The sequence below is a fragment of the Columba livia genome, chromosome 5, assembly GCF_036013475.1.
Source record: "Columba livia isolate bColLiv1 breed racing homer chromosome 5, bColLiv1.pat.W.v2, whole genome shotgun sequence".
Classification (NCBI taxonomy): Eukaryota; Metazoa; Chordata; class Aves; order Columbiformes; family Columbidae; genus Columba; species Columba livia.
In genome coordinates, this window is record NC_088606.1 from 10,114,409 (window position 1) to 10,140,014 (window position 25,606).

Here is a 25,606-nt window from a genome sequence, read left to right on the forward strand (position 1 = left end):
GCCTAGCAGGTCTCATTGAAGATGCCTGCACCCAGCTGAGTGTGGTAGCGGTATTTAAGCAATATTTCCATGTGATGGATTAAGTGTCATTGATGGATGTGGGTAATGGTATCTCCTGAGTGTCATTTTAACAAGACGTATATGTTGTTGGACGTATTTCAGAAGTCTTTGTAATAATGCATTACTCTGACTGAGAAGGAATAAGTGATTAGTAGCACTAATTAGAAAGTTCTTGGAGACAGACTTTGGACGATAAAGTATGGTGTGAGCTTTCAGTCATTAACAATAATACAATGAGTTCAAGGTAGAATCAATCTAGCAGGGTGATTGCAGCGATCACATTAAAAATTATACATTCCTTATTAATATATTGATTTGCATTCTAAATTAAGTGATGGCATTTAATAAAGAAGAAAAAGAAGATGGGACTTTTTTTCTATTATATTTACTGTATGAGTGATGTGTAGTTCAGTTTCCAAGTGAGAAGTTTAATTTTCTGTTATCTGCAGCAAGACCTGCATTTATGGAAAAAGAGAAAGCACAAGAGAGGGAATTAGTGCCTGCAAAAGCTCATTATCTTGGATCTGGGTGGGCTGGGAAGACTTTCACAAACACTGCTAGTAATTTATTTTCTTTCTGTGTGGCAAAAGCAAAGAAGAAATCAATTTCTCATTCTACAATTTCCAATTCCAATTACCAAAGCTGGGGGAATCTTTGAAATGGATGTGAAATGGATAATATTTATGGTTCCATTCAAAATGTTCACCCACCTGGACCAGTCCTCGCCGGGAAATAACCCCAAACTGAGCCATCAGGAGACCACATGCTGTCTCTGCAGAACTGAGCTAGAGGTAATAGCCAACTATCTCTACCTGCAGTCCCACGTGATAGTGTCGAGTGGCTCAACAGTCGTTTAATTCCATTAAATCACATCACAGCAGGGGCAATAGCTGGAGCCCTTGCATGGAAGGAAGGAGGGAAGTCGAGAACTATGGAACCATCAACAAAGTCACGTTGTCTTATTTCAAACCTTGCCTGAGCTTGCCGTATGGCAGCCCTTCAACCTTTTGCATTGCAGGGTTGGTAACACCTGTACATTGCTACTCCTCTGTTACTACCTGAATGAACAGCTTTTCCTTCACTGGAACTGGGGATAGCAAGGAAGACATTATTTTAGGTCAGTGCCTCCACTGAAAATAAAGCTCCATTCAACTAAAAAAGTGTCAGGGTCCTCAGGATGAAGATGCATGACAAGAAAACACTGCATGGTGGAGCTTCTCATTAGCACATGTGCTCAGCGTGCCTAATTCAGTGACTCTCACTGGACTAGTGTACTCACCCTGTATTCTTACGGACTTGCACTACTGATTGGTATGTGCCATAGCAAAACCACAGGTGAGGAGCATGCAGTTCTGATATATTTTGCTTCCCCTTTGCTTCATATTCTTCAAGATTTGGATACAGGTACATCATACACGTGCCAAGTGAAAACAGCTCATTTGTGACCTTCATGACCCCAAATGTGCCATATATCCGTCTTCAGGTACTTGCACAGTAAATCAATATAACCTACCATCAGACAGCATTGACACGTTGAAAGCGACACACAGGCTTCAGGCAAAGTGGCCTTCATGTGTGCTTCCTTCTCATGAAAGCAAATTTGGGATCTGATATAGCCTCAGATCTCAGCCAGAAACAGAGTTTGGATGTGGCTGAGAGAGCCACTATGTGTGGGAACTCGTAAGCTCACACACAGGTCTTGCATGCCAGGCAGAGCAAGGTATGCTTGAAAGAAATGCTTCTCTAGATGTTAGCAGCAGAAATTGCCACATTGAAAAACAAAGGTTGTGAGACTGATGCCTGCGTCCACCTTTAGTCCATCTCTGGTGTCACGTACTCATCTATCACATGCATTAGACTCGAATGCAGTCCTTAAAACTGTTTGCCTATGGAGTAGGATCAACAAAAAACTTTCTGCTCCTTAGGGAACACCGTGTGTTTTGGGGTGGTTTCTCTCTTAATCTGGATTCACAACATAGTATGTATCACCCACTGAGCTAAGAAGAACTGGAGAATCTTTCAGTGGCACAGGACATCTGGATATATGAGGAAGAAAGTGAGAGGCTGGGAAAACAGGTGACCAGAAACGAAGTTGAGCCTTTCAAAAATTACATTTTTAGCAGATGCTCAGGACTGAGCTCTGCTGGTTGATAATTAGCAGGACAGCCGTGAACACCTTTTGAAGATCCTACATTTCTGCTGAGTTATTCAGATCATTTTGAGAGAAGGCTTTTTCTTTTCAATCGTTAAAAAAAAAAAAAAAAAAAGGCAGCAGATGGCTCCTATTGCAGAAAAAAAACACACCAGAAAACATCTGCTCACAGATTTCCATGAGAATTTTTGTAGCCTATCCCCTGAGTGCATGACTGCAGACCTGGCACGCTTCAGTTTTGATGTCTGAAGTTTATGGCATAGCAAGGCACAGAGGTTTAAGAACTCATTCTGTATGTGCTAGGGAGAAATTAAAGACTGAAAGACTGTACCCTGCAAGGAAGAAACAGGGTCAGTAAATGTTAGCAAATCCTCTTAAGAAGGCTGAGTCAGAACTGAAAGCCTCTCTTTAATCAAAAGATTTCTCAAAATCATGTCTTGTACTGAAGATCAGAGATGAGTAAAGACTCTCCAAGGAACATTTTTGTTTAACTAGAATTTTGCTAAAATTTTGATGCCAGTCCATGTTTAAAAATTAGATAGCTAATTTCAAGTATTTTTTAATGTATTTTTGCAAGAAAAAGAGCTTTTTACAGGAACATATGTGTATGGGAGGCCTTACTACAGGGAGAAAGATACCTTTTATGAACACTTTCAGTATCAAAAAGTAAAAACACCAGTGTGCAAGAATGTAGCAGGAGCTATAAACAACTTTATGTTTGACCATAAAGAAGTTATGAGCTTGTTTAAGCATAATGGATGGTGGCCAGAAGATAAACTGTGAAAACCCAGGGTAGAGGGAATTTCGTAGTGAATTTATTTGTTTCAATCTGTGTATTCCTGTAGCATTCTGTGCAGGAGGGTCAGAAAGGCTGTTGGGGACTTGAGTCAGTTTTGAAAGCTTTCAATTTTGTCTCTGCTACTTGTTGTCTTTGGAGAAAAACAAGTATAAAACCCAAGCCAACCCAACCCAACCCAACCCAAAGACAAAACACTAAATCTTCAGGTACAGTCTCCAACAGGTGGAAGGGCAAGTGTTACGCTTGACTCACAGGATCCTTATTGCCCAAGATTCTCACTGCAGAGTTACCCACTCTTGAGAGGAAGGATGGAGAATTCCTCTCTTTTCATGGCACTCCCTGCTTCCATTAAACAACCTTGGCCTTCCTCATTAATTTCCCTTGGGAAATAGGAGCAGTAGGTTCAAACCCTTGTTAAGAAGAATGACTTGACAATATGAATCAGTCAATGTTCCTGGCACAACACAATCATTCCTAGCAGTACCTGTCTCAAAGGACAGTGTTTGCAAGAAGGTGTTTTGAGCAGGTATACATTGATGTACAATATAGCCTTCCTCCTCCTGTTGTTCAGTCTCCAAAAGTACCTTTGTGAATACAGCCATCTCAAAAAGTAGTTTGCATTTGTCCATATCATTTTGCTGCTGCATAGAAGCTGATTTTGTACAGAGATCTGCACTTCATTGTGTCATATGTGTACTTCATCAAAACAATAACTTTTGCAAGAAACAGAGAGAGATACTTGGAAAGGCAGTATTCATTGCTTGGGTGTTCAAACACTATGGATCTTGGTCTGAACAGGTTGTGATAATCTCCCCTTATAGCCAACAGAGTGATCTATCTCTCTGTGGTTTCCTCTCACACCAAACTAACTGTTGAAGAAATATCAGATAAATTGCGTCTCATAAGTGTGAAAATTCTTTGCTGACTATAAAGTGTTCCTAGGGTGACCAGCTCTGACTTCTGCATCTAGCTTTTATCTATCTTAAACTAGGACACATAAATCCAACATGCAGTATCTTAGCTCAGATCTTTATGTTGGCAGTTTTGAAAGATAACAGACACAGATGTTGATGTAATATGTGGCATACGTAGCACAATATATAACAAGTGCGTCTCCCAGATATGAAGAAGTGAGACTCTTTTCCCTTGGTCAGTTTGTGGAGGGATTCCTTTCTGCCTTTGATGGATACCAGCTTTCCTACAGTACAGTCAAGGTTGTCATTAACATTTTGATCTGACTCCTTGCATGTATATTCTTTAGCTAGACTGGAAGACATGAAGACATGAAGACACGAAACTAAACTGGAAGACATGTTCCAGATGTGCACCAGTATGCACTTGCTAAAGGGAATTCAATCCATGACACCAGAGCTCCTCAAGAATGAAAGGCCCTGTCATGTGGATATTGGGTGCCCAGAACCAGAAGTTTAATTCTGCTGACCCATTCCTGCTGGACTGTACTATTTGGTAATGTAGAATCTGTTATTAAGGCCTTCCTAAAGTTTGGGATGCTGAACACCAGAATTAGATGAAAGCAATCTTTTCTCATAGTAAAAATGGATGAACCTTTAAAAATCCTTCAGCCTAGCTAAGAACTGCAAATTGCAGATCTTTTTCTTCAACATCATGTGGCTTGAAAGCTGTGCTGAAAACATAACAAGATTACTCCACCCAGAACAGGAACAACTTATAAAATTTGGGGGCTGTGGGGGTGAAGGTAGAGAAATTGCTTGTTTAGTCATTTGGGGAGGGTTGGGGTTGGTTGGTTTAGGGTCTTTTGGATATTCTGCTTGGATTTTGGTCACTTTTTCTTCAAATCTGCCGTAATTCATCCATCCAAATGAAAAGTAATTAGCATCTTCCTTGATGCGGTAACCCTAAATGATATTTTGAATTGTGTGTATAGATGATATTTAACGTGGAACAAAAGGTAAGCATTACTCAAGAGATCTGAGGTACAGTTTTGCCAGGCAGCACTGATGCTGTTAGGAGAGCTGCATCACTTCTGCGGCCCCTACGGCTTACATGGCACAGCTTATCTGAGAGGTGTTGTCATGTCTGAGAAGTACCAAGCCTGTAGTTTACTGAAATCCATCACAACCAGGTAGACATTTGCTTTAAGGCAGTTCCTTATGTTATTTAAAAAAAGATCCACTTCTTTTCTGAAAACCAAGGAGCAGTTTATCTAGAACACAAGCCGTGTGGAAAGGCTTGTATACTCCCCTTTGAGTGGAGCCTGCTTGTGCACTTGATATAAATTTAAGTATTATACATGCCATTCTTTTTTATTAAAATAATAACATCTTCCAGGCAATCAGGCTGAGTTTCTTGAAACTCAGCAGTTTTACCTGCTTATTTATGGTAACATCAAAGTATGGGCACTCTCATTACAGTCTGTAAATAGCCAGGGTTATGTCCTTGATCGGTGAAATATTAGAGCGTTGTGTGAGTGGGAGTGTCCGTCTGTTACTCCTGGGAGCTTATAAAGTACACAGAAAATAATTACCTTTTTTTTTAGTATTTTTGATAATACAGTCATCCTTTACTGATGGGATATCTATCATGAGCTGCCAGTCTTTTATGCTGCCTTCCACTACAACTAAACAGAAGCTGAAGAAATCATCAGGCTGCACAACATGATGGTTCCCTGTGTATTTAATCCCACAGACAAGTCCAGAGATTTGGGTGAGAGTGACTCATGGGTAAAGGCCTGAAATGGTGCAAGAGCTGCGAGAAATGTCAGGTCTGCAGGGAGCCGGGTATGAAGTTTCTGCCACTCCTCAACAGACCATTAGTATGTTGTGTGAATACTTGTGTGTCAGCTATCCACAGAGTTCCCAAATATTTGCAGTTTTACCTGTAGCTAGTGCTTCATTTTAACATTTCTTCAAACATGAGATATCTTGACCAAATGCATTACCACAGTGCAGCCTGTTACAGAATCACCCATACTTTACAGAGATGTGCAAATTGCTTATATTATTATTCCTTCTTTTCTGATCTCTTTCTCTATATTTTTGTTCTCATTTAGTTGTTCTCACACAATGACATGTGCTAAGTGTTCCCTTCAGCATGTGAATGTCAAGATAACCTGAGGTTAAATTATAGCTTGCTAAAGAGGAGCCTTGAACCATGTGATGTTCTGTTTCCATTTCTTTCTTGCTGGGGGTGGGGGTAGGAGGCAGAGGGATGAGGAAGAGATTTAGTGGCAGCATTTAATGAAATATCCAGACTCTAGCTTTGTTATTTTGTTCTTTATTCACACTCTCACTTAAGGTGTATGCCACGCTTGTGTGTGTGTTAAACAACATCTGAAGAAGTTGGAATACATTAGCATTTTAAATAACATGAAAATGTACAGGGTACCATCTGGGACTCTGCAAGTCGTAATATGAAGAAACAAGTTGCATTTAAAAGCTTCATTTAATGTTTAGAATAAAATCTGTGTTTTCTTAACAGCTGAGAAGAAAACATTTTCCAAAACAAGGCTTAGCTGCCTGGGCTGTCCCCAGTGGCCCGATGCCATGTGAATCGGAGACAGAGGGTCCCACTTTATGCAGTTTTTTCCCTTGATGAGAGGAAAAGCCTTAATGGCATTTTTTGGTTTGTTTACTTTTCAACTCTCTAGGCAATGTTAAGAATTCATGTGCTGTGCTACAAAAGAAAAAAAAAAAAAGAAAAATTCAATTTGATTTTACCCGAAAAAGGTGTGTTTTGTTGATTCTCTTTTAAGATTCACTTGCCCAGAGCTGGGCATAAAGCCTCTGCACCTTGTCTGGCACATTAGGGGAGGGGATGTGCTCCTTTGAACAGTCCACTGCTCTCAGTAAATCACCACTTCTCTGCACTAGTGATCAATTTTGTCCTGATTTTATTTACCTATCAAATCAGTGTTACACCGCTTTACTTGTAAAGTACTCAGGGGCCTACACATCAAAATTGCAGTATTAAAAAAAAAAAAATGACAAATTAAAAGTTAGACAAAGTTAGTTAAGGATCTTCTCTGCTCTGGTGTTTTCTTATGAAGTTTGTCAAAGCTGCATTTCAGGGTGGATGTGAAGGATCCACACGCTCCAGCTCACCTTAGTCAGTGTCAAGGTGACTTGATCAAAGCTGATAAGTGTAATGCCCGATTAATTGAGGACAGGCTATTCTGCTCATGTTGTTAGATTTACATACACCCTTGATTATGAAGACACAGATCATGCTGGAGGCAATCTTATGACACTGAATGTGATAAGCTCTGAGTTTTTTCATTATTTCACTCCAGATAGGTTCCCACAGCTTTTGAGTGTGTGCTTAGAGCTAAGAGTGCCCTAGTGTGCTGCTACACTTAATTCTGGAAGATTCCTAAGGCATGTTTCTGTGAAATGTGTGACACACAACAACATGACAAAGCAAAATATTTTATTACCAGCATATAGATAACCAGCATAGGTCTTGTAGCTCTTAATAGAGCTCTTGACAAAGATTTTGTACCACACAACATCACTACACAGTCTTGATGTTTGCAATAAACTGCTCACCCCCACTCTGGCTTTGGATGTCACACAAGCAATAAAGATGGAAAGCATCTGCTTTTGCAAGACAAGAGGTGCACCTTCTGAAATGAGGTCTGGACTGCCCAACAGGGGCAGCAGCTAGGAAATCAGAACAGAGATCTGTCCTCCCATGGCTGAGGTGGGTTAGACACAGACCCAGCGCTGAGGAAAGCTCTGAACAGCACTCTCTTCTGTCCCCTTGTGCAATGGCAGCATTCGTGCTGGTTAAGGTTATGGGGTGCAGTTTGTGCTTCTAGTTAAGGTTATGGGGTGTAGTTTGTGCTTTTGGGGAAAAAGAATTAGGACGGTTGAGAATAGGTCAGAGAATGACAAGATGTGGTTTCCCGTAGGCTCCACTTTCTTTGCTACGTAATAACTGACTACATGTAATTGGTGAATCAAGGGTCTTAACAATGCATCCAGGAGTACAAACCCTAAATAACAAATAATAAGAATGATGTTATTGAACAACTGCAACACCGCAGTGAGTACTTAAATGTCAGGTTTAAAAACCTCTATGCCAAATATATCTTCTCTTGGAGAGAATATTTACCTTAATGTTCTCTAATGAAAAATATAGCTAAGAGATTTATAATTACAGTGGCACACTTAGAAAGGATTTACAAGTATCAATGTATCTACTGAGCTGAAAGAAAATCCATTAGGTTTTGTCCCCTAAAAACGGCTGTTGCATTCCCTACTCCCAAATAAAATAATATGAGTAGATGTTTTTCCTGTGAACATTCATTAAATGTTCATCAAGCATAATCTAAGTGACAGCAGAGCTTCAAGACACAAATCACTCTCATGTATCCTCACACTGGATCATTTATTTAAATATGTACTTGTCTCTTTTTTGCTTTTTTTTTTAATGATGCCTTTTCTGTTGCAAGTAGAGATGTTTGATTGCTTTTTACAGGTAAATTTTTTTTACTCCCTTTTAAAAATCATTAACATAATAGAAGAGTGAACATTTCTCCATTTAAATGATGCACAAATAACACAGAGAATTTTAAAGACATTATTGCTCTTGTTCTTTTAACAGAAATAAATCTTTAAAACAAATTGCCTGAAGTTAAATGATGTTATTGCCCCTCTCCCCCAGATAAACTTCTCTTTACAAAGAAAACCTGAAAACAAATGAAATCTTTTAGTCTATAGAGAATGGCAAAAACTAGATAAATTGAATGAAAATGGACTATTAAAGAAAATTAGGAGCATACACTGCTTTTTTGAAAAGGCTCAAACATTATCTATAAGTCTTTTAAATCAGCTGATTGTTGGTGGAAGAATGAAACATGGTAAGGATATTACGCATAAAATAGATTCCAAATGCACTACTGCATTCATCACGTGAGAGTTGAAGGGAAAATCAAGGTTTACCCTAAAGGGAGAACAAGGTAGGGAGGAATATTTACATTTTCTAATGTGGAGAAGAGGATGATATAAATTCCATTTAGAGGTCAGCCTGTCATTGCCCTAACTCAGCTGCTTGGTAAAGGGGAGGGAGTTGTCTTAGCAAAATCTCTCCACAAGCTATTGCACTCATGGTGGTGGGATGAAAAGCCACAAGAGACCTTTCTCTGAAATGGGAGCAACTAATCAATAAATTCACTGCTTGAATGTTGTTAGCCACCAATGCAGCACATACAATATCATATTTGCAGAGATGCTGCTGTTAATGTCTGCAGCACAATGGAGTTACTAAATATCACAGAAGTAGATGCCTGACTATAGCTGCACAGACTACCTTGGGTGTCTCCTCATCTCTGTGCCATCCTGAAAGCAAAGACGCAGCAGCAGGATTGTGAAATCCTCTGCCCACTTCAAGGATTGCTGGGTGTAGGAGTATCTTCCTTGCACGGGAAGGGAAGAAAATGTGGGCACCGTTCAAGTTGAGGATTTGCATGGAGGCAGCTAAGCCAGCTGTAGAGACTGGGCTTTTGAACTAAATACAAGTCTAGAATCACCACTGATTTAATGAAAGGCATTTATACCCATATTTATATGTATCTGAGTACAGGTGCCTATATCCCATGGGTCTGTCACTGCATTTTGCATCCCACTCCCCTTCTTTCCCTTGGGGAGGAGCAGCACATCAGCAAGCACACAAATCAAGGTTACTGATGCATTCACGTACTCACTTTATAGCAGTTTTCCGCCTCTCCATGGATCACTTTACTATAATTTAAAGTCATCATACACCATCATCTATTTGCATTCCTGCAGTTTAGTGTCTTTTAGAGGTTGTGTGTAAAGCAGCTTTAATTCACAGGTGTAGTTTAAACAGTTATGGATCAGATCCAACTCTCAGGGACATCTATTGGGACATTTCTGCAAGTTCAGTTCTCTCTCTGCAGAAGGCAAACAGCATGGTCAAGAGCAGGGGATGTTGAATGTGATGATTTACCTGTCACTGACCTCAGGACCAAGACATTGGTCTTTATTATCTGATATGGAAACTCTCAGGAGAATTCTGTGAACATCATGATTTCGTTCACTTCTCCTTGAAACACGCCACATTAACTTGCAAAGAAGCTACGTGGCCTGGAGATTAATATAAGCATGTAGGGTATCCATACAATATTAGCAGCAGAGGGCACAATTCTGCTTTTAATTCCTGACAGCAATGCTGAGCATGGTGTGATTAATCAACATCTATTCAATATAAAAGGAAGGTAGACCTTTAATATGTAAAAATGCTTGGATTCTGCATAAAACAGGAGTGATCAGATCAGGTGTTTTGCTGCTTGGGAGAAACCCTTGTCTCTGTTCCAATAAGAAGCCGTATCCTATAACTAGAAAGCAGCTGACTCTGTCTTGAGGAGCTAATATGGTACAACAGCATTTCTGATTACTTCAGAAAATAGCCAGGAGTATGAGCAGTGATGAGAGAACCGAAGCCCTCTGGCTCACTATCTGAGCCAGAGTATTTCTTCCCACGTGAGTGAAAATGCATCTTGATGTCCTTAGCTTTTTTCTTCTTCTACAAAATTTGTGGTAGCTGGGAGGGCAGATGCGATATGACTCTACTTTAGGACTGTTAACATGGTTTGCTTGTACAGGTCATTGGTACAGATAATGTAATAACTAAAAATACAAAGTATTTCCCAAGCTAATCACTACACAAACTTTATCACTGCACATGAATACCAGCATGCATTTCTTTTCCTGTTCATTGTTTTTGCTGTCTGATTTCTTGCACACTCAGCAGTGTGCTGCAAGGGCTTCTCCTCCACATCAGGGCTCACGGTCCCTTCTCTTGCCATAGCTTCAGCTGCCTGTACCCCAGCTCCCACCTCCACAGTGGGAACGAGGACCTCTCCCTGCCACATTCAATTTGCAAAGGGTTTGGGTGGTATAGTCAGGAGGTCATATTGTGCTATTTCCTTTAGTTAAGAGGTTCACAAGGAAGAAATTTTCATAGCAAAATATGTAATTAGGCAGCTTTTCTAGACTTTGCCATGTTGGAATATGTTGGGATCTTTATGCACAAGGACATGCATCTGTCTGCTATTCTATGGAAACAGTGGTACAGGGACTAAATCCTTTTAATAGTATGTTCGCCATACTTGCTATGATTTTGTTTTGTTTTGTTTTGGTTTGGTTTGGTTTTGGCTTTTGTTTTTTTCTCCTTGAGAGATAAAATGTTTCTCAAGCATGTTGATTAAAATATATGTATGGTTCCTCTTTTCTGCAGACAGCACGTGCAGTAGCTGCTGTATAGCTTAAGAACATACTATGTCAGCCTGGTACCTGTATTTATTATGCTAGTGTCTAGACCTGCGCTTCCACACATTTGCAGAGAATCAATACATACAACCCACCAGCTAGTCTTTTCAGCAATTATGATAACCCTGATGACCAATAAACGGGGAAATGGTTTGATTTTATTGTTTTCTCAGACACCAGAAGACATCCTCATCTTTAACAGTGTTTTACAATTAATTAAACCACCAGCAGACTTCCACGGGAAAGGATCTATGAGGAGCACAAACCATCCCCACTGTTCTTGCTGCAAGGCTGGGAAACACATTGGCTGTGTGACTCAGGTCAGCTCACACCCATAATAGCAAAACCCTGTAGTTCCTTTCTGCTATGTTTCCTACAATACCTTCGACAGTGGCCCCACCACTGGTGTGCATTGCTTGTTATGCAAACTATAATCATATGGGTGTGTCTTGTGCTTCCTTGTCTGTCTGATGTACTCTTCTAGCTATTTTTAAAATATATGCAGGGTCCTGCTCTTTTCTTGCTGATGCTGAAGCAGACAGTCCTGCACACGTTGGGGTCCGTGGGGGATCAACAATCCCCATAGTAAAGACACTTCTGCTGTTCCTAAAATCATTGGTCTGGGAGGTGGTTGATCCACATGGCAACTGACAGGGGAAAATGGGTTCAGTCAGCCCATGTCTTCTGCTGACTAAAATCACGCTGCCGTAAATCACTGCAACTGGATTGGGACCGAAATCTGTGCTACCACATTCGCCCACCATATTTTCATTGCTGGTACGTGCCCTGAAGGCAGGGAAGAGTGGCAGAGCATGTGTTCCATCCACACGCTATGTAGATGTAGGCTGGCTTGCATCAATTATTTCAGCAGACATCAGTCGGACTGATCAGTAAGTAATGAGAAAATATTAGGAAACTCCCAGTGAAAGGTGGGAGCTGCTGCAGCTCTCTGAGATAGTCTTGGTAGGAGAGTGCTATTGTACTGGTTGTAACGGATAGTACAGTATTAACTCATGCAGATTTAGCGATGTGAATGACTGGGAAGATCTGTAAAGAAATGGAAAATGTTGGGAGCAGAGAGGAAAGCCCAGTAGCCTCCAGAGGCTATGGGAGATAGCTGGAAGGGTCATTTTGACCTACCTCTTCTGCAAGATTTTTTTCAGAAGAATGAGGAAGAGGGATGAGCCTCGTGGGTTCCCACAGCACACAGATCAATAGACTTACTTTGCAGTGCTTCACCCAAGATGACAGCGCTGGAAGTGCAAAGAGGAAACAAAGAAAGAAGCAACAATGGAACACATTGCATTAAAATATCAAAACCCTGCAACAAGTCAGTTGTAGTTCAGTGCCTTCTTGGCTTTTTGATACATTGTAATTATTGCACAGGGAAGATAAAAGCATTTCTCAGTGGTTTGGGAACAAATGTCTATTAGGCAAGAAATGGCACTTCTGCCTCTGGGCCAAATTCCTTGCTTTTTCAAAAGGTGAAATATGGCTGAGATAAAGGAACATCCATCTACTTCCCCCAACACATTACTCATTTGACATCTTTGCATGAAAACTGTTAGTACTTCCTCAGGCTTTGGAATAAGCTTCCTCCTTCTCAGTGCCCCAGAAAAAAAAGGTGACACCTCAGTAGGCATCAAACAGCACAAAACACTCTGTACAGCTGTGAGAGCAGGTTGAGGGTTAATCTGGTGCTTCTAAGGTATTCTATTGATTTGAAGTCTGAATAAACAGAAGAATGAAGAAATACAGGTTTGTAGCTTTTAATTATCATTTCTAGAGATAATAAATTGTGAAAACACTGTTATTTTGCCGAACTGAAAACACACCCACTCAAAGTGGAGTTGCCTGGGGAGGCTTTTTGTCTAAAATGCCACTGAAACAGCCAGGAAAACAATTATGAAGTTTTTTTGTTCACTTACAGTGACTTCAGTATGTTAAAAATGTTGATTTTGGTTGTGGTCTCAGGAAGTGCTATGCACTATATACATATATAATTACATTAAAGTTTAATATAATATAATATATACGTATATGATATCTTTTGGCAAAATATTGGTAATAATTTTTTAAACTAACTTGAAATTTGAAAACAAGGTCACAGTAGATCACTTATTTTTACTGACTGCTATTTTTTACCTGCTCTAGTCAATTCTTTCACTTAGAAGAATGGAGCAGATTCCTGACCCACTGAAGCCTATGAGCTTGTGCTTTTTCTTCCAGTGCAGATAACACCTACTATTAGTTTTCACTCTCTGCCTTCTGAAGAGTTTTTTATAACAGGTGAGACAAAACACATGGGAGTTTCTATTCTTTAGGAGGATGAGCAAATGAATATTTCATTTGCTTTAAAATTTGCCTCACAGGCAAATGTATATACCACTAAGTTTTTTTATATCAACATTTCTTTGGGGGCAAAAGAAATCATTGCTACTTACCCAGCTTCGTGCCCACTTATAGAAGTCTCAGCACTATGCTCCCTTGTCTTTTGATGTAGTCAAAATGGTTTTCTCATCTCCAACTTCCAAAAACCATCTGAGCTCTGAGCTTGCTATTTCTCAAGTATTGTTGTTCTTGCTCCTCAGGTTGCTATTGGTTTCAACGTTTTCCTTCTAAATCGTTCCATGCTAAAATGTGGGCACTTCTTGCTCAAAGGCAGCACTTCTCCAACACAGTCACATGGACAGCACAGTGATCTCACCCTCTCAGAGCTGTATCCCTACAGTGTTATTTGAGGCTCTGCATCTCTATCTGAACTAAGGATACACAAGCTGTAGGGGTAGAATCTCTTCGGGAATGGGGTGGGAGGAAAAGACTTTTGTGACCTCTGCCACAAGGCAATTTTATTGCATCATAAACTGAAAGAAAATTATTTTCTTCTCATCTCAGTCGACTGATGGAGATGTGCCCAGACAAGCTGCGTTTCAATCACTTATCTTCCTTACCAAACATCTAATGGATTTTCAGTTGTCAAAGATATTTTGTCATGCTCCTTGGCCAGCTCCTAATCTACTGGCTGCCTGGGACTGAATAGATCAGGAATCAAAAAGGGCGACCTAGAGCTCAGAAAGGTGTATTCTGGGGTGAGTCAAGTGGTGTACCACCCAAGCACAAGCTGTAGCAGACTTCCACCCTCTGCAGTTCAAGCAAAGATAATGCCCTACAGCGTACACGGGCACCTACCCTTGTTACAACAATAAGAGCTTCTACCTAGATCACTGTGAAAGATTTGATCAGAAAACTTTCTTTTAGGGAGATTTAACGCATTAATGTGACTGTGCTTGTTCCTCCACAGCTGAAGAAGCCTGAAATCATTGCCCCTTGTGCTGTTAATCAGAGGGATTTTGCTGGAACTGTTACGCCGTGTGACCGTGATGATGTGAAATCCAGTGAAAGGCTAAATTTCTAGTTCTCTCTTAATGAAAAGCATGCAGTGTGCAATGGCAGTATAAAAAAAGTGCTGAGGACTGCTTTTTATTAATGCTGGCTTGGGGTTATTACGTGCAAGGCCCAGTAAAAGCTACTGACCATGGACACTCGTAGTCAGTTCAGCTGAGCGCCAGCAGGAACAACCATCACAGGAATAACAGGGTGACCTCAAAAACATGAGGAGCTGGGAAGGCACAAAACCCAGCTGCCATCTTCTGTAACATTTCTATACCACAGGTGAACTCAGCTCAAGCTGGATGTGCCTCTTTGTGAACAGATAAGTGAAATGGGAATTTTCATGTAAATTGGTGTCAGCACCCGCGGAAATAACCAGAGCTTGCAACAGAATGAGTGAATAGCAGGTGTTTCCGAGGGAAATAAGTCTACAGATTGACGGACGAGTTTGGGGAGGATAAATCGTTAAGCTTGTGAAGATGAAAGTCTTTATTTGCAGAAGCACAAAGTTTAAGTAGCTTTTTTTGATTCGCAGCATGTTTTTTTGAAACAGCAGCATGCATCATACTATGTGTAACTTAATAATCTGCTTTTAAACAAGTGTGAGGCAACACCAATTAAGGCCATGTTTTTTAATGAATAGCTGCTCAGCCAGGTAAAAAAACGTGTAGCATATTGTGCCATCCATTTTAAGTAGAACTTTACACAGATCTTCAAAGACGGGTTCTGCCTAACAAATGGATGGAGCAATGCATCTCTATTTTATTAGGCAAAAGGGAATAGTGTGGGCAATGTATGATCTGCATGTGTGTGCGTGTGTGTGCGTGCTTGCAGTGTTGAAAGCACCAGATTATGCTGAACTGATTAAACAACCTTACAATTGCATTACAGCAGACACTATGATGAGAGCCAAAATATGATTGGCAAAATATACATGACATATTGTAAAACAGATAAAATGATAACAGCTTTTTACTGAAGAGCATCTGCTATTCAGTTGGGAAATTAGGGTGGAATGCAACTGTTCTTATAAATCATAAAATGGCGTTGCCATCATCAGGAATTTCCTGTCTTAATTTTTTAAGCATGATATTTTTGTTGCTCTTGCTTGTATGTCACAAAGTTAGAGACTCCAACTTTTTTCTCTGAACATGCTGGATAGAAACAGGTTTCTTTAACCACCCTTTAGGATAAAGTTCTTTAAACCTTGTGCTCATTGACAGATATGAAGACTATGCAAGGTCACCTGCACGAAATAACCTGATATCAGTGGGTTTTGAATTTGCTCAGTGGAACTACATAAGAAGGGAGAGAAATTCTGATTACTCTGATGTTACCTGAACCTCCTTCACTCCTTGTTGCAATGATTTACCAATTTTTTCTGCAGGGGAAACTGCACACACAGACTGTATTGTTCTGTGTGTTCATGTGTCGGGATTAGCCATACTCCAACTGAATGCAGTGACCTTCAGACACTTCCATGGAAGATCTGTTTCTTAAGACAAATAATTATCCACTGCAGGATGGATTTTGCTTCACTATCTATTGAATTGCTTCCACAGGGTGTAATGACTATTTAATTGCTATGTAATTTTATTATTTTCTGTAAGATGTTTTTCAGAAAGGAAATAATTGCAAATGGTCTGATGTAAACTGACCTAGTTTTACTGACTTTCAGTAATCATGAGTTAGGTCCCTGGCTGGTGTAAATGAGTAACTTGAAGGGATTGTCCTGATTTAAGTGGCCTGCTACACAGGAGTAGGACACATGATAAAGTGTGACAGTTCCAGTGCTCTTTGTGTTCTAACCACAAGTTGCATGATTTCACAGCAATTCAAGATTCGATGATACAGCCTTGAGCAACCTTCTCTGATCTCATAGTAGACCCTACTTTGAGCATTATGTTGGACTAGGGAACTTCTGAGGTCCTTACAGATCCAAATTCTCTGGTGACTGTGTGATAATTCAAGACCTGTTTAATTAAAAGATGAACATTTTCTCAAAGTTCTTTTATTTGCTCCCTGCATCCTGAGGAATCTTTTCCAGATTCCCAAATTCACTCATTGCAGGTGACCTACCCTGTTTAAATCAGCTTCTTTAAAGCCTCCATGTTTTTCAGATCCCTTTCCTTAGTATTTGCTTGTCACAGAATCACAGAATGTTAGGGATTGGAAGGGACCTCAAAAGATCATCTAGTCCAATCCCCCCTGACGGAGCAGGAGCACTTGTCACGGTGATGTGCTCACTACCTCTTCCTACTGTCCCATTTCAAAGACACTTACTTGTAAGGATTACTCAGATCTGCAGTATTTTTTAAAATCCTACCCAGTTAAATTCATGATTCGCTCACTTCAGCACTATTCATGGAGGTATCATTTTCATTAAGCTTTGCTATGTGTCTCTCTCCTGGGGAGATCCATGACATGATCTGTGCACCATTGCACTTTGGAGCAGCAATGAATTTCGCCCTACATCTGATGGAGAGCTGAAAGACTGAAGCTTAACTTAAATCTAAAATTACTTTTCAGTGCTTCACAAATTGTTCCTATACAAACAAAAATGAAAGCCTGTGGATTGCTTTTGTCTTATAATTTTTATTACACATTATGGAAGAGTTCAGGAACAGTCAGTAAGTTGAACTAGAACCAATTCTCATCTGTTGTTATGGTTACCAGGAGTAGAAAATAATTTCCTGTAATTTATCTTAAGATCATTTATGTCGGATACAAACACAGATTAAGCTGAATACCATGGTAATTTCTTCTTCAATTGTGTTAGGAAGCATAAGACATTCATTTTTACTTCATAAATAAGGGTTACAGTATGTCATGCTCAGTCAAAGAAGATAAAATGAATCTAATTAAGTGCCATCAGAAGATCACTTTGCTGTTTTTATTGCAGCAATAAAAGTGCCCTTACCTTCTTATTCTTAGAGAAATGACAGAGATTATTATGGAAATAGGATGAGATCAAGTAAGTCTTGCTTGACCTAAACTTGGATACAACAATATCTTTGTGTTAGTGAATGTTGAAGTGAATAAGCAGTTTACAAAATCTGATGGGCTAAAGCTCATAAGAGATGCACTTTCTTTATTAGAATGAATGAAACCATATGTAAGCCTCAGACAGACCTTGTTTATTTGGTTTCATATAAACAATATCATCTTTTTATTGATCTACAAGCCTCAGTGGTGATGATGGCAAACAAGGCTTTTAGATTGATGACTACAGATCCATAACGTTGATCAGTTGATGTGTGCACAAGTGAAAAGAACCATTTAGCATTAGCACTATGTGTGTATCAGTATAAAAATCTGGATGTTGCTTCAGGGCATAGAAGAGCTCTGTATGGAAATAAGAACAGTGGAGAGCCCTGAAAGAGCACAGGTTAAATGAATGGCTGTTAAACATTATCTTGAAGATATTTCCATCGAGTTGCTGGAGTCTGTAAAATGCCAGCAGGGAGTTTAAAACAAACAAACAAGCAAACAAACAACACCTGAACAACACCAAACATCTCAAAGACTGTTATAAACTTCAGAAAGCTTAAAGATGGCTTACTGTCTCTAAAATAAAAGGGACTTCAGATGACATTGTAACACCACATGACCCATGTGTTTGGAGATTTGCTGAAGAATAAATCCAGCCTCCTATATCTTCCAAAACCCCTGGTCACAGTATAGTGGCCAGTGATCCAGGAGCTGCATGGTTGAGCACCACATGGGTTTCACCCTGTGCCAAAACCATTGGCCAGCCCACCTCCCTCCAGTGTCTGCTTGAGAGAAACTTGGAGCAGAGTGATCTCCCACTGCTGCCCACCAGCACTAGGCATGGAGCCATCACTCCTCAGTCAACAGGGTCACAGCCAAGGGATGAAAATCAAATGACAAAGGCACAACATTTCCCTTCTGGAAAACTTGGATGATCTGCTTTCCTTGAGATGTTCTGCAGAAAGTGGTAATTTGTTCATATCCAGGATGGTGCATTTTTTTTCAGAAGATTTGCTGGAAAAGTTGAACTTCTGCCATTTTCTTGGTAGAACTTTGTCGATTTTCCTCTGAAACCAGATGTGGAGACCAAAATTCCATTAACATACATTTTCAATATGAGCCTGAATCTAGTCCTAATTAAGGCAAATTCCTGCAGTAGATGGACTGACTGAGTCTCTTCCTTCTTAGGAAATACATTGTAAAAGAATATGATTCAGAAAGGTACTCTGTCACCATTAAGTCACCCCCCAATTCAGCACCTCAAGTGGAAGAGGCTGAATGTGGTCCCAACCGCTGCTTTCCCTTTCTGCTTCCCACCATCAGAGTTTGGGAGGAGAATTTGGTTCTCTGGGACCTATTAAGGGCATGATTGTCTCCCTTTTAGATCAAAAAGGACATTGTCAAGGGGTCAAATGGCTCTACTGTATGTCTTGGATTTGCTGCAGTTAATCAGTAGGTTGGGTCATAACAAAAATAATGTCAACTCTGAGTAAACCTTGGCAAAAAACAAACCAAAACAAAACACCAAAACAACAAGAACAACAATAACACAAACAAAAAAATCCAAAACAGCAACAACAACAAAAACCCACAAAAAAAAACCCAAACCAGAAAACACTGCCTAAAACCAAAGCTAACTAAACAGAGAGGAAAGAAAACCTGCACAAACATGATGGGTCAGAGAGTTTCCTTCAAGTACGTAAGTGTCATTTGGGTACTGAAGGTACTCTGAACTGAACCTTTATATAATTTTTTTTTTTTTTCTGTAATGATGTCTTTGTATAGCACATTTTATTGAAATCCTTGGGACAGAATCCACTCTGGAAAAGGTCCTGCATCTATCTGTGTGGTTGATGCTACATTTTTCATACATCTAGGACTGTGCTGATCGACCTGTCCACATTTTTGTATAGAGAGCACATTTTGAAACACAGCAAAAAATGTGCCCTGAGTCCTGTTTTATTTGGTAGCCAGCTGCCAGTTTGCATGGTGACTAAAAGTGCGATAAATAGAAAGTATAGAATGCATCTGGAATAGTGAATACGACTGAATCATTGGCATGGTAAAGACAGCTAAACCCTGAGTACCCACTAAATGATCCTGAGAGTTCTTGCTCCGAGACTACCCGGTTTTGCAGTTTCTCCATGCGAGAATGAGTATGCCTGTAAGTTTATATTTTTTTATGGTCTTAGGGCCCAAGTGGAGACATCTTCTCACTCAGGAGAATGCCGTCTTTGCCTCCAGTCGATATAGCAGAGATGTGAAGTGCCACAAAAATCCAATAATGCTAATTTATTTAATTTCCTGAGCTGGAAGCAACAAGGAGCCAAATGCACACTATCCAGCTCACATGAAAGCTGATATGCAAGTTGAAAATCAAAAATATTGCCAAGGAGACTGCAACTTGCATGGAGTTAACCCATATCAAATAAAGGCTTCTGAAAACCCTAACCTGCTTCAATAAATGACATTTCAGTGTTAATAAGGAGTGAGAAAATGAGGGAAATATTTAAGGGAAACATTGTAGCTGCAATTGCTGAGATACATCCACTGTTGGTATAAACACTGCTGAAGCAAATACAAGATATAATGATTAGCATCAGCAAGGAATATGCCCCTTAGCATTGTGCCATTAAAGTTCCTGAGTATGAGAGTTAACAAAGGCAGTTTAAAGTGTATTGGAAAATGATTTTTCATTCCATTTTAAAAACTCATTTCATGCATTGTTGTGTCATCTACTTTTAAAATTACAGTCCAAGCAGAAAGACCAAAATGTGATACCGATCTTTTAAATCATGATCCCCAGGGCAGAAGTACATGATTGACCTGTAGTTATTTGTTAGGTCTTTCTAGGCGATTCAGCAGAATACTATGCAGGAGAGTCATATGAGTACCTCTATAACAAATAAAAGGTATTTGATTGAGAACTATATTAGAGTAAATAAATAACAGTGAGATGGCTCACACTGTGAAGTTGTGACTGAAACTTAAATAGCCATTTCTGTTGCCTTGATGTAATTGGTGACCTGCTGGAGCCAGCTCTTTGTTGGTAATCTATATCAATGCTTGGACAATAGTACCTTTCAATTCATCATTTCCCAAGAGATTTAAAGCAGTCATAGAAACATTTTCTTTTGCTGCATGCCATTTATTTTTTTGAAGGACAGAGCAGTCTCCTCTAAACTCCCACTGTGCATTAAATATTACAAATTAAAATAAACTACTCCCTGTCTAAATAGAATGGTAGCCACAGGGGCAGGCTGGTATCAACTTATTTTGTAACATTTTTCTCAGTTAAGGAGAAAGACTCTAGTATAGTAACTGGAATATAACAGTGTTGCTTCTTATTCTCAGAAAATATACATGTGCATATATAAAAAATGCAGTTCCTGAAAATGAGAATTAATTGTATTCCAACATGCTTAGTGGATGGGGAACACTATACAACTTCTTATGCCCAGCTTTATTACTTAATCATATTGGCTATACTGGAAATGCCTCTTGTGTGTGTATTCAGGATGATTAGACTAGTAGCAAGATAGTGACAGGAAAAATTACAATTTATGATAAATGAGATTTTGCTGATTTCTTTTTTCTTGTGAATGAACAGAGAGCACTGGCCAATTCTGTTTGGATTTTTCTGTCACTGTTCATAGCACTTGGTGGGGAAAACGTCATTAGCCATGAATTTAACTGTGTTACTGTAAGGCTTTTTTACAGTATAAAGCTCTAGTTTTCTCCCTTCTAAGCATCTTAATACATTTTATTTCACTAGGAACAAAAGATAATGCTGCAGGAGAGATTTCTGCCCTTGTTCAGAGTTTGTTCCTTTGATCAAACTTCTGGATTCAACTATATTTCTGGATTCTCCAAGGTTTAGCCTGCGTGAACCACAGATTTATTTTTTTTCCTTTTTTGGACTAAAGAGTGTCTGTCTGATTCCCCTGGTCCCTGATATCCACCACTACTTTCTCCTGAAAAGACATTCCGATATTTTAAAAGAGCTGGTGACTTTGGCTTATATAGTCCTCTTTAAATTTAAAGAGCAAGCTGCTGTCCTGTGCAGGAGCAGATTTCAGGTGGGAAGTATACAGAGAAAAGGGCCACTGGCTGTCCCTGGGCCACCCCTTGTCTTACAGTGACCACTTCTCTGCTACATGTCTGAGGATCATTAAGTGTAAGAGCATGACTCATGTGTATCCAAGCACCCAACTGATGTCAGCTGGGCTGTTTATGACCAGCATCCTCAGGATCCAGGAGCTAAGCACTTGTGTGTGTGAGCGGTTAGCATGGCTCCACCACTGGGTTATTGCAGAAAATGAAATGGTTGCCAGTGCCTAGCAGAGTCATTGTGGTTTGGAGGCAGGTGGTTTTGTGCTGGGGATGAGGTGATATAAAATATCTCTACATGACATTTACAGCTGAGTCTTTGTCCCCTGTTGTGACTCTCCATGTTTCCACAGCACCACATGGCTAATTTAATTTCAACTCATCTCCACCAAAACTCTATTCCAAAGAGAATATATTTTTTTCCCCCATGGAACAAGCACTATAACAAGTGCTAATAAACACAATACAAACAAATACGAACACAATATAAACAAAATATACACAAAACAAAGGGTTAAGCCTGATTTGACAGATGTTATCACTTACATTTATTTACTATTATGAGTGACGGTAGCTGATAGCCACAGCTGAAGCTGAGATTCAGTGGGAGAAGTGCTGAACCAGAACAAATACAAAGAATACAATATGGTTTGGAGTTCAGAAAAGAAAACCAAGAAAATAGAGGTGAGGTGTCCTGGACAAAGACAGAGGAGGTTCCTAGCAGAACTGGAAATGGATTGTAGGCATGCAAGTTCCCCATTTAGTGCAGTTACTGCTTGACCATACTGCTTGATCTAACTTCTCTTTCAGTTTTGCTCTGTGTGTCTCAGCACCCTGCAGAATCAGACCAATCCTCACTGTAAGAACAGCAAGGAGAAAAGCTTCATGTTTGCATGTCTCCAGGCTGAATTGCTGTTTCCCACACATTCACGGTTCAACAAGAGAACAAATGCATCAGGAAGAATTACTGTTGAATTTCTTTCCTGCTATAGGATTTGTGTTTGTTTTTAATGTAATGTGATGAATAGCTGATTGGGAGATTGGGGGTGGACTCTGTAATTGTCAGATGCTCTATCTTTTGTAGCCAGAGCATTCTCTGAAGTAAAGATCCTCAATTAGATGAAAGTATACATCTGAGGTGAAGAATTCAGGGTAACATAATTTCCAAAACAACTCCTTCCCACATCTCCAAACAAGGAGTCTTTGGAAGGGGAAATAAAACCAACAGACAGTAAATATGATTATTTAATCAATATGCGGTTCCAATAGCCCTATGTTTTCCACTCTTATTCAGGAGGCAAGGGGGGCAAGTACAAGGCAATAATGATGTATAGAATGGGTTTATCTTCCCCAGTTTGTGCATTGTTATGGATAGCCTGTTATGAAGTCAACCAATGCAACATTCACAATGCTGCAAAGATCATGATGACTGAGATGTTTCTTCTAGGAAAATTCTCATTCCTTTCATTTATACTCTCAGGAGATTCTAAGCTCTAATAGCTTAATTACTAGCCATACGTGTTAGATATTAGTCAGACCTGTGGCTGAAATTTTCCTTATGTGTAATCAAAGGTGTGGATGACTCTTGACAATCGATCAGGACATGTCAAGCTGGAATAAACTAAACTTGGAGATGACAGAGTACAAATTCAAACAATTGTGACTTGAGTGGAAAGAGGAGCAGACATCCACTATCTATAGTCTCTTGCAATACAATAATTAAGTGTGATCAAATGAAGCTAGTAAGAGCAAGGTACAAACCAAGAAAAATGGGGCAGTGCTTGCACACTGCAGCAGATCTGTGTAAGTCTTCCACAGTGTGTATTGGTCCCATCACTCATTTCTAGAGTTGGCTGGGACACCTGCAACTTCTGAGCAGCACATAAATTCATTGGCTTCCTCACTGACCCTTTTCCACTGGCTGAACATCCTCAGGGCTGGTTCCCCTTGGCTTGCCTTCCCACAACAAGATCTCTTCACTTTCTGGTCATCTCCATACATTATGCTGAAGTTTATGAGATATGATTCTACAAATGAAAATTTCACTTACATCAAGAAAGCTGGAGAAAATTTAGCGAACTCCCACCCATCCTTTTCTCCATCTCTCTGTGGTTTTGCTTTTGAGATACTGTTATATGAAGCAGCCTATGAGTCTGTCTCTGTCTCCTTATGAAGCCCATAACTGTTTTGGTTTCTTTTTAATCAGACACCACTTCAAAGCTGGTATCTGTAAGCGCAGCCAGGTCCTATCTAGAAGAACGTCATCACAGATCTTCAACCTCCGAAGTTCCTGGATTTTGTAGATATAACTCACCTTCTTTGTCAGTGACACGGACAGTGGGATTGAGTGCACCGTCAGCAAGTCTGCTGGTGACACCAAGCTGTGTGGCATGATCAGAATGCTGATGTGAAGGGATGCCATCTGGATGGACCTTGACAGGCTTGAGAGGTAGGCTCATGCGAACCACATGAAGTTCAACAAGGCCAAGTGCAAGGTCATGCACATGAGTCAGGGCAATCCCAAGCACATATACAGGCTAAATGGAGAATGGATTGAGAGCAGCCATGAGGAGAAGGACTTTGGGATTCTGGTTGATGAGAAGCTCAACGTGATCCAACAATCTGCCTAGAAAGCCAACCGTATCCTAGGTTGCATTATAAGAAACATGACCAGCAGATCAAGAGAGGTGATTCTTCCCCTCTACTCCATTCTCCTGAGACTCCACCTGTAGTAACGTGTTCAGCTCTGGGGCCCGCAACGTAAGAAGGACACAAACCTGTTGGAGGGAGTCCAAAGGAGGGCCATGAACATGAACAGAGAGCTGGAGCACCTTTCCTGTGAAAACAGGCTGAGAGACCTGTGGTTGTTGAGCTTGGAGAAGAGAAGGCTTCAGGGAGACCTTATGGAAACCTTCCTGTACCTAAAGGTGTCCTGCAAGAAAGCTGGAGAGGGACATTCTACAAGGGCATGTAGTAATAGGATAAGGAGTAATGGCTTCAAACTGAAAGAGAGTAGATCTAGATTAGATGTAATGAAAAAATTCTTCACTGTGTGGGTGGTGGGGCACTGGAACAGGCTGCCCAGAGAAGCTGTCAATGCCCCATCCCTGGGAGTGTTCAAAGCCAGGTTGGATGGGGCTTTGAGAAACCTGGTCTAGAAGAAGGTGTCCCTGCCTGTGACAGGGGTGTTGGAACTGGATGATCTTTAAGGTCCTATCCAACCCAAACCATTCTATGATTCTTGCACTTTAACATAATTTAATAGGTGACACTTAAAAGGTAGCTAAGAAGGAATGAGTTTATATTATTCTTTTGTATAGAGAGATTTCATTAATGAACCTGATGAGAATCTCTGATACTGTCATGGCAGGAGATTCTGTGTTAATTATTAAATGTGATTTTGTAATTTTAAGTGTATAATTATGACAACATTAAAAGACATAATTATATTTTAAATCTTCTTAGAACTCAATTTTATCACATTTTTATTACTTTGTAATGATATTATATTTTATTATTAGAAATTAGAAATTATTAGAAATAATTTTATGACTACATGGTATTAAAATATTATCTTTTTACTGTTTCGTCACTTTATCTTACAACCGTCCTAAACATCCAGTGGAAAGTGAAAGGCTGCAAGCATTTTGAAAGTAACCTAGATAAGACATCAATGATGATGTTGAAATTTTTTCACTTTAGCTGTTGCCTGCCTTACAGAATTAATGAAGCAGCTTATGATGACAGAAGTTAGTTCAAAGCAAAACTCTAGTTACAACAACAGCCTTTGTGGAAGGCTTGTGCTTAAGATGAGTTATGTCACAACTGTCT

At 39.9% G+C, this 25,606-nt stretch overlaps 1 long non-coding RNA gene across 1 annotated transcript; it reads right to left on the reverse strand.

The window, feature by feature from the left end:
* Positions 1 to 6,214: 6,214 nt before the first annotated feature.
* Positions 6,215 to 14,051, reverse strand: LOC135579526 (uncharacterized). Its single transcript, XR_010472728.1, has 3 exons — positions 13,729 to 14,051; positions 12,425 to 12,537; positions 6,215 to 12,331 (listed from the first exon to the last, which is right to left on the reverse strand). It is a non-coding gene; the product is annotated as an uncharacterized LOC135579526 (long non-coding RNA).
* Positions 14,052 to 25,606: the final 11,555 nt, after the last annotated feature.